General features: G+C 43.5%; 1 protein-coding gene across 1 annotated transcript in view; it reads left to right on the top strand.

The window, feature by feature from the left end:
* Window positions 1-17,689, top strand: part of ACSS1 (acyl-CoA synthetase short chain family member 1) — an 81,549-nt gene that overhangs the window by 12,003 nt on the left and 51,857 nt on the right. The window lies entirely within an intron of this gene.

Below are 17,689 nucleotides of genomic sequence, written 5' to 3'. Positions count from 1 at the left end.
CATAGCCTCGTTGCTATCAGAGGAACTCTGCCAGTTTACACCAGATGAGAATCTGGCTCTAAGTTTCTGTTACATTTTTAGTTAGAACTGCCCAAGTTTCTGAGTGGAAACTTTCAGGACTGAAAGGCCCAGCTTTTCTGTTTTATCCGGCTCATTTTCAAATCTGTCAATTTTCCTTTTTGCCCTTTAGAAAAAGCTGGGACTTGTAGGAAGAATTCAAAATTTGAGCACTCTAAGTACCCTTTTAACATGAACAGTACTAGAAGTGGAGGCTTTCAGTCAATTAAAATGTGGAGATGCTGTGAAATTACCCACTTCTGTCATGGGAAACTGAGATGATATCGACCACACCAGGTTGGGAGCTGGGAAAATTGGTTTTATTCCCTAAGCCTTGCTGTGCTTCACTTTCCCCATTTTAGAATCTGACTAATGATGCTAACCCACTGTTAGAGAGAGTTTTTATTTTCCAGTTTTTCCAGCACAGTTGTACTGTGCTTTTCTTCCCTGTCATTATTATCCAATCTTCTTCACTGATGGCAAACTTTGAATTTTACATGTAATTTTTCAGAACAGTAGCAAATGTGTTGGTTATCTAAATATTGCAAAACAATATTGGCTTCAAAATGGAGCCGTGGGCTGAATCGTCAGCTGCACTCAAGGCACACCCAGTTGGGTGCAGCTCCCTGTCTACACCAACCCTTCTCATGGCTGGCATGACCCTATATGTGGGGAGGGGTGGGGGCTACACTGTCTCTATGACAGCTAAGGATTCCCCCACCTTTGGGCAATCCTCAGCAACCCACTCAAGGCAGCTTTAAGTTTGCTTGTCCACTTGAGTAGTGTGTAGGGCACATGGTGTGAGCTGAAATCTGACCTGTATGTCTACAGAATATTCTTTACAAGGTATGGATGATTGAGATTCCTTGAATTTATTTGAACACCTGTAGGTTCCTATAGTCTTTCTTAACTTCAGGATTTGTTAGTGTTGCTTTAAAAGAGGGCTGGTTCAAGTGTGTGACCTGGTTAGTAGAAAAAACAAGACTTGTAACTGAATACATTTTATGGCAATGGAGAATTATAGTGCTGTTCAAGAGTAATCATAATGAGGCAGTTATAGCATCTATATAATTGCTGAAGAAGTAGATTAGTTTGGATCATGGAATTACTAAATGATCAGTTGCACAGGTGCATTATCATCTTTCTGATATGAGTAGTGATTAACTGTAGCACAAGGACGATATGTTAAGGAAACCTTGACTGATCTTTGCTAGACACATCGGCCTTGATTCTGGGCCATGCTCCACCCCTTTATGCCATTCTAATGTCAGAACCCAGGGAGACCTCACCCTGCCTTGTGACAGGTAATCTCCCAGAGTGGGGAGGTTCCTTGGGTGGCATAGGATAGCCCAGTATTCTGTTTTCTGACAGTGACCAATGCCAGGTGCTTCAGAGGGAATGAACAGAACAGGTAATCATCAAGTGATCCATCCCCTGTCGCCCATTCCCAGCTTCTGGCAAACAGAGGCGAGGGATACTTTGTAGAGCATGGTTTTGCATCCTTGCCTATCCTAGCTATAGCCATTGATAGACCTATCCTCCATTAACTTATTGAGTTATTTTTGAGCCCTGTTATAGTCTTGGCCTTCACAACATCCTCTGGCAAAGAGTTCCACAGGTTGACTGTGCATTGTGTGAAGAAATACTTCCTTTTGTTGGTTTTAAACCTGCTGCATATTGATTTAATTTGGTGATCCCTAGTTCTTGTGTTATGAGAAGGAGTAAATAACACTTTATTTACTTTCTCCACACTAGTCATGATTTTATAGACCTCTATCATATCCCCCCTTAGTCATCTCTTTTCCAAGATGAAAAATCCCAGTCTTATTAATCTCTCCTCATATGGAAGCTGTTCCATATCCCCAATCATTTTTGTTGCGCTTTTCTGTACCTGTTCCAATTCCAATATGTCTTTTTTGAGATGAGGCGACCAGATCTGCACTCATTATTCAAGCTGTGGGTGTACCATGGATTTATATAGAGGCAATTTGATATTTTCTGTCTTCTTGTCTGTCCCTTTCCTAATGATTCCCACCATTCTGTTAGCTTTTTAGACTGCTGCTGCACATTGAGAGGATGTCTTCAGAGAACTATCCACAATGACTCCAAGATCTCTTTCTTGAGTGGTAACAGCTAACTTAGACCCCATCATTTTATATGTATAGTTGGGATTATGTTTTCCAACGTGCATTACTTTGCATTTATCAGTATTGAATTTCATCTGCCATTTTGTTGCGCAGTCACCCAGTTTTGTGAGATCCCTTTTTATCTCTTCACAGTTTGCTTTGGACTTGACTATCTTGAGTAGTTTTGTATCATCTGCAAATTTTGCCACCTCACTGTTTACCCCTTTTTCCAGACCATTTATGAATATGTTGAACAGTACTGGTCCCAGTACAGACTCCTGGGGACACCACTATTTGCCTCTCTCCATTCTGAAGCTGATCATTTCTTCCTACCCTTTGTTTCCTATCTTTTAACCAGTTACTGATCCATGAGGGAACCTTCCCTCTTACCCCATGACAGCTTACTTTGCTGAAGAGCCTTTGGTGAGGGACCTTGTCAAAGGCTTTCTGAAAGTTCGAGTACACAATATCCACTGCATCACCCTTGTCCAAATGCTTGTTGACCCCATCAAAGAATTCTAGTAGATTGGTGAGGCATGATTTCCCTTTACAAAAACCATGTTGACTCTTCCCCCAACAAATGGCATTCCTCTATGTGTCTGATAATTCTGTTCTTTACTATAGTTTTAACCAATTTGCTTGGTATTGAAGTTAGGCTTACCAGCCTGTAATTGCCGGGATTGCCTCTGGAACCTTTTTAAAAAATTGGTGTCACATTAGCTATCCTCCAATCATCTGGTACAGAAGCTGATTTAAATGATAGGTTACATACCACAGTTAGTAGTTTTTGGAGTTTCACATTTGAGTTCCTTCAGAACTCTTGGGTGAATACCATCTGGTCCTGGTGACTTATTACTGCTTAGTTTATCATCTTGTTCCAAAACCTCCTCTAATCATGCTTCAATCTGGGACAGTTCCTCACATTTGTCACCTAAAAGGAATGGCTCAGGTTTGGGAATTTCCCTCACATCCTCACCTGTGAAGACTGATGCAAAGAATTCATTTAGTTTCTCTGCAATGGCCTTCCATGAGTGATCCTTTTGCATCTCAATTGTCCAGTGGCCCTACTGGTTGTTTAGCAGGCTTCCTGCTTCTGATGTACTTAACATTTTTGTTGTTGTTACTTTTTGAGTCTTTGGCTAGCTGTTCTTCAAATTCTTTTTTGGCCTTCCTAATTATATTTTTACACTACATTTGCCAGAGTTTATGCTCCTTTCTATTTTCTTCAATAGGATTTAACTCCCACTTTGTAAAGGATGCCTTTTGCCTCTCCCTGCTTCCTTTACTTTGTTGTTTAGCCAAGGTGACACTTTTTGGGCTGCTTACTGTGTTTTTTAATTTGGGGTGTACCTTTAAATTGAGCCTCTCTTATGGTGTCTTTAAAAAGTTTCCATGCAGTATGCAGGGACTTCACTTTTGGCGGGGCACCTTTTAATTTCTGTTTAACTAACTTCCTCATTTTTGTGTAGTTCCCCTTTCTGAAATTAAATGCTACCATGGTGGGCTGCTTTGGTGTCATCCCGCTCTCCCCCCCTGCCCTGGGATGTTAAATTTTATTATATTATGATCACTATTACTGAGTGGTTCAGCTATATTCACCTCTTGGGTCAGATCCTGTGCTCCACTTAGGACAAAATCATGAATTGCCTCTCCTCTGGTGGGTTCCAGAACTAGCTGCTCCAAGAAGTCATCATTTAAGATGTTAAGTAACTTTATCTCTGCATCCTGTTCTGAGGTGACATGGACCCAGTCAATATGGGGATAGTTGAAATCCCCTATTATTATTGAGTTTTTTATTTTTATAGTCTCTCTAATCTCCCTGAGAATTTCACAGTCACTATCAGGAAGGACAGGCAGGGCAGAAAAGGTGGGGGAGTAGCACTGTATGTAAGGGAGCAGTATGACTGCTCAGAGCTCCGGTACGAAACTGCAGAAAAACCTGAGTGTCTCTGGATTAAGTTTAGAAGTGTGAGCAACAAGAGTGATGTAGTGGCGGAAGTCTGCTATAGACCACCGGACCAGGGGGATGAGGTGGATGAGGCTTTCTTCTGGCAGCTCGCAGAAGCTACTAGATTGCACGCCCTGGTTCTCATGGGTGACTTTAGTTTTCCTGATATCTGCTGGGAGAGCAATACAGCGGTGCATAGACAATCCAGGAAGTTTTTGGAAAGCGTAGGGGACAATTTCCTGGTGCAAGTGCTAGAGGAGCCAACTTGGGGGGGAGCTTTTCTTGACCTGCTGCTCACAAACCGGGAAGAATTAGTAGGGGAAGCAAAAGTGGATGGGAATCTGGGAGGCAGTGACCATGAGTTGGTTGAGTTCAGGATCCTGACACAGGGAAGAAAGGTAAGCAGCAGGATACGGACCCTGGACTTCAGGAAAGCAGACTTCGACTCCCTCAGGGAACGGATGGGTAGGATCCCCTGGGGGACTAACATGAAGGGGAAAGGAGTCCAGGAGAGCTGGCTGTATTTCAAGGAATCCCTGTTGAGGTTACAGGGACAAACCATCCCGATGTGTCGAAAGAATAGTAAATGTGGCAGGCGACCAACTTGGCTTAACGGTGAAATCCTAGTGGATCTTAAACATAAAAAAGAAGCTTACAAGAAGTGGAAGGTTGGACATATGACCAGGGAAGAGTATAAAAATATTGCTCGGGCATGTAGGAATGAAATCAGGAGGGCCAAATCGCACCTGGAGCTGCAGCTAGTGAGAGATGTCAAGAGTAACAAGAAGGGTTTCTTCAGGTATGTTGGCAACAAGAAGAAAGCCAAGGAAAGTGTGGGCCCCTTAATGAATGAGGGAGGCAACCTAGTGACAGAGGATGTGGAAAAAGCTAATGTACTCAATGCTTTTTTTGCCTCTGTCTTCACTAACAAGGTCAGCTCCCAGACTGCTGCGCTGGGCATCACAACATGGGGAATAGATGGCCAGCCCTCTGTGGAGAAAGAGATGGTCAGGGACTATTTAGAAAAGCTGGACGTGCACAAGTCCTTGGGGCCGGACGAGTTGCATCCGAGAGTGCTAAAGGAATTGGCTGTTGTGATTGCAGAGCCATTGGCCATTATCTTTGAAAACTTGTGGCGAACGGGGGAAGTCCTGGATGACTGGAAAAAGACTAATGTAGTGCCAATCTTTAAAAAAGGGAAGAAGGAGGATCCTGGGAACTACAGGCCAGTCAGCCTCACCTCAGTCCCCGGAAAAATCATGGAGCAGGTCCTCAGAGAATCAATCCTGAAGCACTTACATGAGAGGAAAGTGATCAGGAACAGTCAGCATGGATTCACCAAGGGAAGGTCATGCCTGACTAATCTAGTCGCCTTCTATGATGAGATTACTGGTTCTGTGGATGAAGGGAAAGCAGTGGATGTATTGTTTCTTGACTTTAGCAAAGCTTTTGACACGGTCTCCCACAGTATTCTTGTCAGCAAGTTAAAGAAGTATGGGCTGGATGAATGCACTATAAGGTGGGTAGAAAGTTGGCTAGATTGTCGGGCTCAACGGGTAGTGATCAATGGCTCCATGTCTAGTAGGCAGCCGGTGTCAAGTGGAGTGCCCCAGGGGTCGGTCCTGGGGCTGGTTTTGTTCAATATCTTCATAAATGATCTGGAGGATGGTGTGGATTGCACTCTCAGCAAATTTGCGGATGATACTAAACTGGGAGGAGTGGTAGATACGCTGGAGGGGAGGGATAGGATACAGAGGGACCTAGATAAATTGGAGGATTGGGCCAAAAGAAATCTGATGAGGTTCAATAAGGATAAGTGCAGGGTCCTGCACTTAGGACGGAAGAACCCAATGCACAGCTACAGACTAGGGACTGAATGGCTCGGCAACAGTTCTGCGGAAAAGGACCTAGGGGTGACAGTGGACGAGAAGCTGGATATGAGTCAACAGTGTGCCTTTGTTGCCAAGAAGGCCAATGGCATTTTGGGCTGTATAAGTAGGGGCATAGCGAGCAGATCGAGGGATGTGATCGTCCCCCTCTATTCGACATTGGTGAGGCCTCATCTGGAGTACTGTGTCCAGTTTTGGGCCCCACAGTACAAGAAGGATGTGGATAAATTGGAGAGAGTCCAGCGAAGGGCAACAAAAATGATTAGGGGTCTGGAACACATGACTTATGAGGAGAGGCTGAGGGAACTGGGATTGTTTAGTCTGCAGAAGAGAAGAATGAGGGGGGATTTGATAGCTGCTTTCAACTACCTGAGAGGTGGTTCCAGAGAGGATGGTTCTAGACTATTCTCGGTGGTGGAAGAGGACAGGACAAGGAGTAATGGTCTCAAGTTGGGCAGTGGGGGAGGTTTAGATTGGATATTAGGAAAAACTTTTTCACTAGGAGGGTGGTGAAACACTGGAATGCGTTACCTAGGGAGGTGGTAGAATCTCCTTCCTTAGAAGTTTTTAAGGTCAGGCTTGACAAAGCCCTGGCTGGGATGATTTAATTGTGGATTGGTCCTGCTTTGAGCAGGGGGTTGGACTAGATGACCTCCTGAGGTCCCTTCCAACCCTGATATTCTATGATCAGCATCCTGGTCAGGTGGTTGGTACTATATCCCTACTACGGCTGTCAGGAGATTAAAAAAATTAACCAAGATTAATTGCGTGATTAATCGCACTGTTAAACCATAATAGAATACCATTTATTTAAATATTTTTTGATGTTTTCTACATTTTCAAATATACTGATTTCAATTACAACATAGACTACACAGTGTACAGTGCTCACTTTATATTTATTTTTATTACAAATATTTGCACTTGGAAAAACAAAAGAAATAGTATTTTTCAGTTCACCTAATACAAGTACTGTAGTGCAAACTCTTTATCATGAAAGTTGAACTTACAAATGTAGAATTATGTACAAAAAAACCTACATTCAAAAATAAAACAATGTAAGATTTTAGTCCTACTTCTTGTTCAGCCAGTCACTCAGACAAACAAGTTTGTTTACATTTGCAGGAGATAATGCTGCTCGCTTCTGAAAGTCACCTGAAAATGAGAACAGGCGTTCTCATGGCACTGCTGTAGCCAGCGTTGCAAGATATTTACGTACCAGATGCGCTAAAGATTCGTATGGCCCTTCATGCTTCAACCACCATTACAGGGGACATGTGTCCATGCTAATGACGGGTTCTGCCTGATTATAATCCAAAGCAGTGTGGACTGACCTATGTTCATTTTCATTATCTGAGTCGGATACCACCAGCAGAAGGTTGATTTTCTTTTGGTGGTTTGGGTTCTGTAGTTTCTGCACTGGAGTGTTGCTCTTTTAAGACCTCTGAAAGCATGCTCCACACCTTGTCCCTCTCAGATTTTGGAAGGTACTTCAGATTCTTAAATCTTGGGTCGAGTGCTGTAGCTATCTTTAGAAATCTCACATTGATTCCTTCTTTGTGTTTTGTCAAAGCTGCAGTGAAAGTGTTCTTAAAATGAACATGTACTGGGTCATCATCTGAGACTGCTATAACATGAAATACATGGCAGGAAGCTGGTAAAACAGAGTAGGGGACATACAGTTCTCCCCCAAGGAGTTCAGTCACAAATTTAATTAACGTTTTTTTTTTTTTTTTTAACGAGCATCATCAGCATGGAAGCATGTCCTCTGGAATGGTAGGGCATATGTTTAGCATTTCTGACATATAAACACCTTGCAATGCCGGCTACAAAAGTGTCATACAAATGCCTGTTCTAACTTTCTGGTGATATTGTAAATAAGAAGAGGGCAGCATTATCTCCCGTAAATGTAAACAAACTTGTTTGTCTTAGCAATTGGCTGAACAAGAAGTAGGACTGAGTGAACTTTGTTTTGTTTTTGAGTGCAATTATGTAACCAAAAAAATATACATTTGTAAGTTGCACTTTCACGACAAAGAGATTGCACTACAGTATGAGGTGAATTGAAAAACACTATTTCTTTTGTTTATCATTTTTACAGTGCAATTATTTGTAATAAAAATAATATACACCTTGATTTCAGTTACAACTCAGAATGCAATATATATGATACTGTAGAAAAACATCCAAAGTATTTAATAAATTTCAATTGGTATTCTATTGTTTAACAGTGCTATTAAAACTGAGCTTAATCGCGATTAATTTTTTTGAGCTAATCGCGTGAGTTAACTGCAATTAATTGACAGCCCTAATCCCTATTGATATATTCTTATTATTCAAGCATGGAATTACTATCCATAGAGATTCTGTGGTACAGTTTGGTTCATTTACGATTTTTACTTCATTTGACTCTACGCTTTCTTTCATCTATAGTGCCACTCCCCCACTAGTACGACCTACTTTGTCCTTCCAATATATTTTGTACGCTGGTATTACTATGTCCCATTGATTGTTTTCATTCCATCAAGTTTCTGTGATGCCTATTTTATCAATATTCTCATTTAATATGTGGCACGCTAGTTCACCCATCTTCGTGTTTAGACTTCTAGCAATTGTATATAAGCACTAAAAATTGTCATTTTTTTTTAGCTGTCTGCCATTATGTGATGTAACTGAATGGGACTCTCTTTCATTTGATTGTTCAATAGGGATCAATCCTGCAAAGTGCTAAACTGCTGCTGGAAGTGCAGAGTGCCATCAAGTCCAGGGATTAGGTGGATTGTAAAATCCTACAGCACAGATTTCTAATGGTTGGGAACTGCAAAAGCAAATGCTTGTTTTCTAAGGGCAGAGTGCATTCTTTGGGTCTGATTTTCCACTTGTGTACACTATTGTAATTCAGGAATAGTTCCTCTGCAATCAGTGACAGGGGCTGGAAAAGGGGGTGGCATAAAAGCTGTTGCAACACTGTCTCTGTGTCACCCAAAGATCCCTGTATGGTGACCCTCCCAGGGCCAGGTATATTGACTTTAAGATTCATTCTGTCTCTGCACTAGTGCAGATTGCCCTTAAAGGAATTAAGGATTGGGGCCAGAGCATATACTAGAACAGAAGTGGGCAAACTATGGCCTGCAGGCCACATCTGGCCTGCGGGACTGTCCTGCCCGGCCCTTGAGCTCCCGGCCATGGAGGCTGTTCCCCCTCCCCCGCAGCCTCAGCTTGCTGCGGCGCCAGCTCTCTGGCCCACCGCTCCTGCTGGGCAGCACGGTGACGTGGCTGGCTCCAGCCGGGTGGTGGGGCTGCAAGCTCCTGCTTCTCTGAGTGGCATGGTATGAGGATTGGGGGGGTTGGATAAGGAGCAGGGGGTCCCGGAGGGCAGTCAGGGGACAGGGAGCAGGGAGCGGTTGGATGGGGTAGAGGTTCTGGGTGGGACGGTCAGGGGACAGAGAGCAGGGGGAGGTTGTATAGGTGTGGGAGTCCCAGGGGGCCTGTTGGGGTGTGGGTGTGGATAGGGATCGGGGCAGTCAGGGGACAAGGAACGGGGGGTTGGATGGTCAGGGGTTCTGGGCAGGGCGGTCAGGGGATGGGGAACGGGGGGTTGGATAGGGGTGGGAGTCCTGAGGGGCTTGGCTGGGGGTGGGAGATAAGGGTCGGGACAGTCAAGGGACAGGGAGTGGGGGGGTTGGATAGGGGGTGGGGTCCTGGGGGGTGGTTAGGGTCGAGGGGTCCTGAATAGGAGCGGTCAGCACAGAGAGGGAAGTAAATTGCACCAGGAAAAGGGCTGGCACAGATTACTTCCCCTGTGGAGCGAGGGACTGAACTGGGGTTCTCAGAATCAGTTTTTTCCCGGCTCTGCTCTTGGACCACTGGCCTTTACTCAGGCTGGATTGCAGTGTGCCAGTCCAGCCTAAAGTTACCAGTTCCGTATCCCAGTTTGAACTAAGGCACCACAGCACACTGGTCGCTCTCCTGTGGCCGTTGCTTGCAGCCTGCATTCCAGTTAGCATGAGGACATACCGAGTCAGGCATGCAAAAGGGATTGTTATCAGCAAAGTTGACTGTATTTATAGCAACGGAGGTAAGTACTTTTTTCTTGGAAGTTAGTTCAAATGTCTCTTTATCCAAAAAGATCGATGAAGGAATGGGCCAAAACAAACAGCTTTGTGCAGACTTTCATCTCTGCCCTTACAGCTAGATTTAAATAGTCCTATGTCATCTAATAAAACTAACTGCCATAAAGATGAATTGACTCCTCTGGGGCCTTACCCCACGCCAACTGTTGCTAGGAGGAACAAGCTGTCATTGTTGAGCTACGGAGAAAGCAGGTGACAAGCAAGATAATTTAGGAGATTGGGGACAAAAGACAGAGTGATGAATTTGAAACAGAGGATGGGGATTATAAATTATCTCTCATTGGTGAGCATGTCCTGTCTCATAGGCCACTGGAGAGCATTGCTTCTCTGAGGGATTCAGTGTGGTGCAGTAGGCAGGGCACTGGACTGAAAGCTAGGGGTCCTTGCACTGTCACTGAGCTGCTCCGTGCTTCAGTTTCCCCAACTGTAAAATGGAGATAATGAGATTTGCCTTTTTTCAAGCACTTTTATAGCACTTTCCATCCATGTACCTGAAGGAGCTCAGCCTTGTTGTGACATGTAAGAAGCTAGTTGTCAGAGGCAACAGCCCATCTGAAGAAGCCGGCTGTTAGAGTGAGAGAAGACATCAGGAGCAAGAGAGAGAGAGCTTGATGATCCCTGGGGAGGGAAGCCAGTGTAGTGAGAGCCACCTGTCAGCAGTCAAACTGCATGTTTTGGGTAAGGGACTCAATCCTGTCAGGTGCTTTTTGCTCTCAACTCCCGTGGAGATCATTGGATACAGAGAGTGCTCAGCACCTTGCCTGTTCATTTTCAAAAGCATGGTGTAGATCAGGATTTAAAGATGTGATGTTAGCACATGTTAGCCAACAGGTTATAAAAGTCTAGTGTAGAGAAGGCACACTGCCTTTAACACATGCAGGTTGAGTCAATGTCTTGTTAAGGTGACCAGCTCAGCATAGGTTAATGGCAGAGGGTGGAATCCTGGCCCCATTGAAGTCAATGGCAAAACTTCCATTGGCTGAAATGGGGCCACAATTTCCCATAGGGGTCCTTGTTTACACTAGACTTCTAAAATGTGTGAGTTCAAATATATTAACTTCACATCTTTAAATCCCATCTACATGAGGTCAAAATGACCAGCTCACTGATGATGCATGTATAATAAACATTACTTTGCTAACTGGCTGAATCCTTTTGTTGACCATTGGGATGAGTCATAAGTTTAACTGCTTTTCTCTTAACTTGTAAATTTAGAACAAAGCCCACTGGTGACACTTTAGTAAAACTGGGGATTTTGGTTTTGCTCTTCAGAGTAACGGAGTAGAGCTGACCAAAAAATGTCTGTAAATACTCGTTAGAACGTCTAAATGAATCCACTTCTTAGGCCATGTTTATATCCCTTTTGCGTTTGCTTTGTGCAAACATTAGAACACTGTAGTGCAGTGGTTCTCAAAGCCAGTTTGCCGCTTGTGCTTGGAAAGTCCCTGGTGCACTGAACCTGCGCATCTGCAGGTTCGGCCGATCGCGGCTCCAACTGGCCGTGGTTCGCCGCTCCAGACCAATGGGGCCTGCGGAAAGGGTGGCCAGCATGTCCCTTGGCCCACACCGCTTCCCGCAGCCCCCATTGGCCTGGAGCGGCGAACTGCGGCCAGTGGGAGCGGCGATCGGCCGAACCTTCAGACGTGGCAGGTAAACAAACCGGTCCAGCGTGCCAGGGGCTTTCCTTGAACAAGCGGCGGACCGGCTTTGAGAACCACTGCTCTAGTGTATTGGCTCAAATGTTTATGGAAAGTTTGAAAACAGATATCAGCATTTGTTCTCATTCCCTCCTGCTCACTTCTGTGGTTATGTAGTCTGAGTCACAACCTAGTTAGTTCTAAGTAAATAAAAATATGTACCTAGGGAGGTCTGTAAGGTGGAGAAATAAAAACACTTACAATTCAAAAATTTGGGATCAGATTTTGGAGACTTTACTCACTAGTGCAAAGTTGCTCACCTGAGTAGTACCATTGATTTGAATGGGACTACTTGTTCGAGTAACCACTCACCCAGGGGAGTCAGGGGTTCATAATCTGGCCCTGCAGTGTACATCGTATTTAAGTAATGATGAAATCTTAACACAAGTGAAAAAGGGTATGGCTAAAGTCACAGGCCAGCCAATTCACTGGAAGGGGATGTGGCTTTCCGTTGATCACATTTTTTTTCCAGGAACTCTGCAAGCACGGGTTCAGCTTTTCAAAACAAGGAGAAGTAGCCAGCAATAGTAGTGAACAAGTTGTTCCGGAGAGCAGCTGCAGTAAGCATTTCTGCAGAATGCTGGCCTGGCCTACATGGAATTCTGTACAGCAACAGAGCAGGATCCCTATTGTAGTGGCTGGATGCAGCTAAGAGTAGACTGTTGATTTGCTGCACTGCCTTTTGCATGTATAGTCAGGGGTAGCCTGTTTTATGCAAGAATATAGAAAGGTGGAAACAGAAACACACATTTGTAATACATCAGATTAAGCTTTGTAGTGTCCTCATGGAAAGGTCTTGCTTAAAAATGGTATAAAATAGATTCTCTTTTTACACAGGTACAAAGAAACATATCCTATTACAGAGGTTAAAGGGATACTTTCAGCTAATTTGGGCCAAAAATGAACTTATGCTTAAAACAAAAAAGTTTTACAAACTCTAATATTACCAGATTTTTTTCATGTTAACATAAATATTAAAAACATTTTGTTTTGTATTTCTACATTAATTTTCTTGTGATGTTTACAACTGAGCACTTCCTTGTTGGGCTGAATTGACTTGAAACTGATTAGAAATGAAAGTGGAACTATCTAGTTTATCTTCATTGACCAAGATGAGTAAGACAAACTAACAGAATTAATAGCAGAAAAGTAAATTGCATTTTACAAAACATTCAGTTTTAATAATCTAACATAGTAGTAACCCAAGTAAAGGAGATTTTTTAAAATAGATAAGTATTTCAGCTTCACAGTGTCCCTTTAGAGACCTGGTACCAATCTTGTCACTGAACAAATTATGGAACTCTTTACATTCTCTATGAGTTGGCATTAGAGAGTGTTAGGGCAGAGTTTTCATCTTTAAAGTGAAATCCATAAAGATTTAAAGTGAAAATGCACTACATACCTATTTTTAAAATTAGGTTCTTAGATTGAGGCTGTCATTCCAAAAAATCAGATTTAAAACAGTAGTATGTCTTGTACTGAGTTTTATTTCCATTTCAATTTGTCTTTGCTGATCACAAAGGTCAGTAACACAGAGCTATTATGCATTATTAAAAATTTAAGGCATTTTCGCTTCACTGTAGTGACTAAAACAAATGAAGGCTAATTTGGGGGCATTATTTCAAGTGATTTAACTTGAAAATATCCAACAGTTGATGTAGTACTAAAAATGTATTCACCTGACCAGTTGCACTTGCAAAGTTTGATCATTTAGGGTAAAGCTCTGCACACATTGCTCCTGCTGAATTCACTCACATGTGAAATCAGAATTTTGCCCTGGTAGGGCCCAAAACTTATTGTAATGTTCCTAAGAACAGATGTGGGATGATTCTGCAGCACTTTGCTTATAATGACACCTGCCTTTGACACAACGCCATGATGTTTGGGCGTATTAAATTTTTAGTAAGAAAAAAGGATTTATAACCAATTACAAACTTTTATAGGTAAAAGAAAAACAGTGGCAGGGGGCAGTTGGTTAGGAGCAAGAGTTACCCTTCTAATACAAAGATTTAACAGGTTGCTTTTCCTTTTATTAACTTTGTACATGGGAGTCAAACCAAGACTATAATCTGTGGATCCTCAGGCAAGTAGTGGCAGCCTTTGGATCCTGAATGAGGAAATTGGGCTGTGTATTACATTCCCATCCATGCCCTATTTCAAAGTGGAGGAACTGGCTGGGTGGAGAATTTCCTTCAGCTCAAATCCTGCCACTGCATGGAGAGATGGGATCAGCATGTGAGATGTTGAGCCAGCTTGGGTTCAAAAGTTCAGGTCCCAAGAAAGTGGTGTCAAAGTCAGATTCAGGACTCACATAATTTGTCAGACCACTCTGTTTATTAGCAAAGCGCCTTGCTAATGCACCCAGATGTGAGCCCCTCTCTGAGGCCCAAGATAACTTATTTATACAGGTTTCAGAGTAACAGCCGTGTTAGTCTGTATTCGCAAAAAGAAAAGGAGTACTTGTGGCACCTTAGAGACTAACCAATTTATTTGAGCATGAGCTTTCGTGAGCTACAGCTCACTTCATCAGATACATACCGTGGAAACTGCAGCAGACTTTATATATACACAGAGAATATGAAACAATACCTCCTCCCACCCCACTGTCCTGACGATTACTTTAGATAAGCTATTACCAGCAGGACAGTGGGGTGGGAGGAGGTATTGTTTCATATTCTCTGTGTATATATAAAGTCAGTATGTATCTGATGAAGTGAGCTGTAGCTCACGAAAGCTCATGCTCAAATAAATTGGTTAGTCTCTAAGGTGCCACAAGTACTCCTTTTCTTTTTATTTATACAGCTAAGCCAATTTAACATACGAGACAAAAGAAAGCAGAAACTGACAAATATACAAACATATCTTATTTGCATACTAACGTTTATCAATCTCCTAGCTCAGTAGGAGCTCTAAGTTAATTAGTTTGAGGACCCATTGTCTCACACACCTTAATGTTTCTCTTCCTGACAACTATATTTCAACAAACCCTTCAAGTAGCATTTCTTTAATGAATTATAATTTCAATATAATTCATTCTACTTTCACAATCCCTCCTTTTGGTCAATCTACGCAATGACCAACAATGACTGGGTTCCACATATCAAGCGTTCTTTATGTCTTTGTTCATCAGTGATATTTAAAAACATCAAATTAGCACTCTGGTTTGGGGCAGCTATCTGTGTAGCATGCCTGACACAATTTTGGATACAACAGGAAAGTAACTGAAAACATACAAAAATTATTAGGATTCCAAACAGGAGAGTTAGGGCTCCCTGAAACAACCAGTTTCCTATGCCAGAGAAATTGAAAAGGTTACTTAGCCACTTCCATAAAGAACTTGGCTCTTCGTGGGGAAGATATGCGATTTGTTCTAAGTGGCTAACACGATCTGTTACCTCATTGGTGTTGTCTGGTATATACACACAGCAGTCTTTTCCAATGAGAGCACAAGTCCCTCCTTTTGCCACCAGCACTATGTCCAATGCCTGACGGTTTCAGAGGGCCATCTGTTGGATTGCCCCTGTTTCTTTGGCTAGGGCTCTTAAACTTTCTCTGGTTTCATTTGCCATTATTTCAACTACTGCTTGTAACCTTAGGAGCCTTTTTTGCATGGTGTATTACTCCCCCTAATGGTATGAAGGAACCGCCAATGGCCTCTTCCCAGGTTAAGGGGCTTATGTTATTTACATACCATTGGGCATCTGTTAAGTCCCTTCTTTTTCGCCTGAAATTGCGGAGGCGTTCTCGAGGGAAGGTTCCTAGCAGTCGGAATTGTGGGAAGAGTCAGGCAGGATAACAGATTCCTGACCAATTAGCTGGTAGGTGCGGTGTATGCTCTGGTCCGAAAAAACCCAGTGATGGCCTATTAAGGTCGAGAAGGGTTGATTGCACCCATTTGTCATATAGGTATTTGCAAAGGAGGAGTAGTATCCCCTAAAGGGTACAGGGTAATTCTCCTTACGAGGAGTGGTGTTATTTGCATGACATTGAAAAATTGTATTGTTTTCACTGTTACTGTAGGGGGAACATGAGATTGATTTCTCTGTTTGATCCCAGGTTGAGAAAAAATTCATATCTCCATACCCGGCCCGCCACTTTTTAGTTTTATTTGAATAATCCCATACACCATTGGCCACAATATGCTGAAGGCAACGGCTTTTCCCCAGATCCAGCCCTGTCCCATTACACACCCAACACCAATGACCTTTTCCCTCCACCACACTTATCCATTGAGATGCATTTATTCCCACCGCTTCCCAAGTGTCTCTGCTGTTCCATATTTTGTTAAACGGACGAGGCCCTCCAGTGAGGTCTGGGGACTTGAGTGGGATAGCCAGGACAGGAACACCAGTTTGAGAGTGGGCTGGGATGTGGCTGCAGACCCAGCAATTAGAAATATTAAGGGTCTGAGCTATCCACACCTGCTGCTGGATAAAAGAATTGTCATCGTGGTCTCCCCAGACCGTAAGATACCAGCAGCCGAGGAACAGGCAGAGGTGCATGTTGGAGGCAAGGCTCTTCTGGTTCTGACAACCTCAACTGAGGGAATCGCAGTCACGGTTTTACGCTCACCAGGCAGTAGGCGCTAGGCTCGCTACTGCTTTTTTTTTGTTTGTTTTTGTTTTGTTCGTCGTCTGCTTCTGGCAACCCTTACGAGAGCATAGATTGTAAGGTATTGCAGACTGTTCCTCTACGTCGTCTTCTGGAGTCAAAATCGACTCTGCGTTGTCCTGAGGTGACGATTGGTTCTCTGGGGATGGTGCTGCCTTACACTGTGAAGCATGTATCCACGCTGCGATGCCAGATAGTTTAACAGCCGTCTGTGTAGTAAGCAGTACCTGATGAGGACCCTTCCACCGGGGCTCCAAGGCGTGCTTTCGATGATGGTGCTGTACGTAGACCCAATCACCTGGCTCGAGGTTGTGGCAAGTGTCGGAGGCGGGTTTCGTGGGCCAGGCGACTCGAACCTGTGAATGGAAGTGACTTACAGCTTGTATTAGTCCCTTGCAATACTGAAGGAGCGCACTGTGAGTCAAGTTCAAATCTGGAACGGGAGTAATAGTAGTCATAGCTCGCATAGGGTGTCCCATAACAATTTCAAAGGGACTTAATTGATGCCTTTGGGATGGAGTGGATCTCGTGTCCATAAGGGCTAATGGTAAGGCTACTGGCCAGCTTAATCCTGTAGAGTTACAAATTTTAGCAAGCTTATTCTCATTTCGTCTGTCAACTGCACCTGCACTCTGTGGGTGGTAGGGACAGTGCAACAGGTGTTTGATATGCGATATACGGTCCAGGTGTTGAACAAGTTGTCCAGTAAAATGTACTGGACAACTTGTTCAACACCTGGACGTATATCGGACGGATGTATATCGGACGACCGTATATGTGGACAGAGTAGCAGGAATTCCCTTGGCAGGCATAATATGAGTTAACAAACATTTGGCAACAGACAGTGAGTCAGCCTTGCGACAAGGAAAGGCTTCAATCCAACCAGAGAATAAATATACCATAACCAGTATAAATTCATATTGTTGACACTTAGACATTTGTACAAAATCAAGTTGCCAATGCAAGAACGGTGCTTGAGGCAGGCCCCGGAACCCCTGGGCCACTTTTACAGGTTTACCAATATTATGGCTTTGGCAAATGGTACAGGCTGCACAGTGGCGGGCTGCAAAAGAGCTAAAATGGGGGGCCCACCATCCTGTCTTAGTTACATCCCCTCCTTTCCGACATGCGAAACACCATGTAGCAGGGCGGCCAGAGACGGGTAGAGTGAAAAGGGGGCTACAAAGGCGCCAGTAGGCGAGTGGCAAAAAGAATCGGGATGTAGAGA

The sequence above is a fragment of the Eretmochelys imbricata genome, chromosome 3, assembly GCF_965152235.1.
Source record: "Eretmochelys imbricata isolate rEreImb1 chromosome 3, rEreImb1.hap1, whole genome shotgun sequence".
In the NCBI taxonomy this organism is placed as follows: Eukaryota; Metazoa; Chordata; order Testudines; family Cheloniidae; genus Eretmochelys; species Eretmochelys imbricata.
The sequence above is the reverse complement of the archived record's forward strand: the minus strand, read 5'-3'. Positions and strand labels throughout refer to the sequence as shown.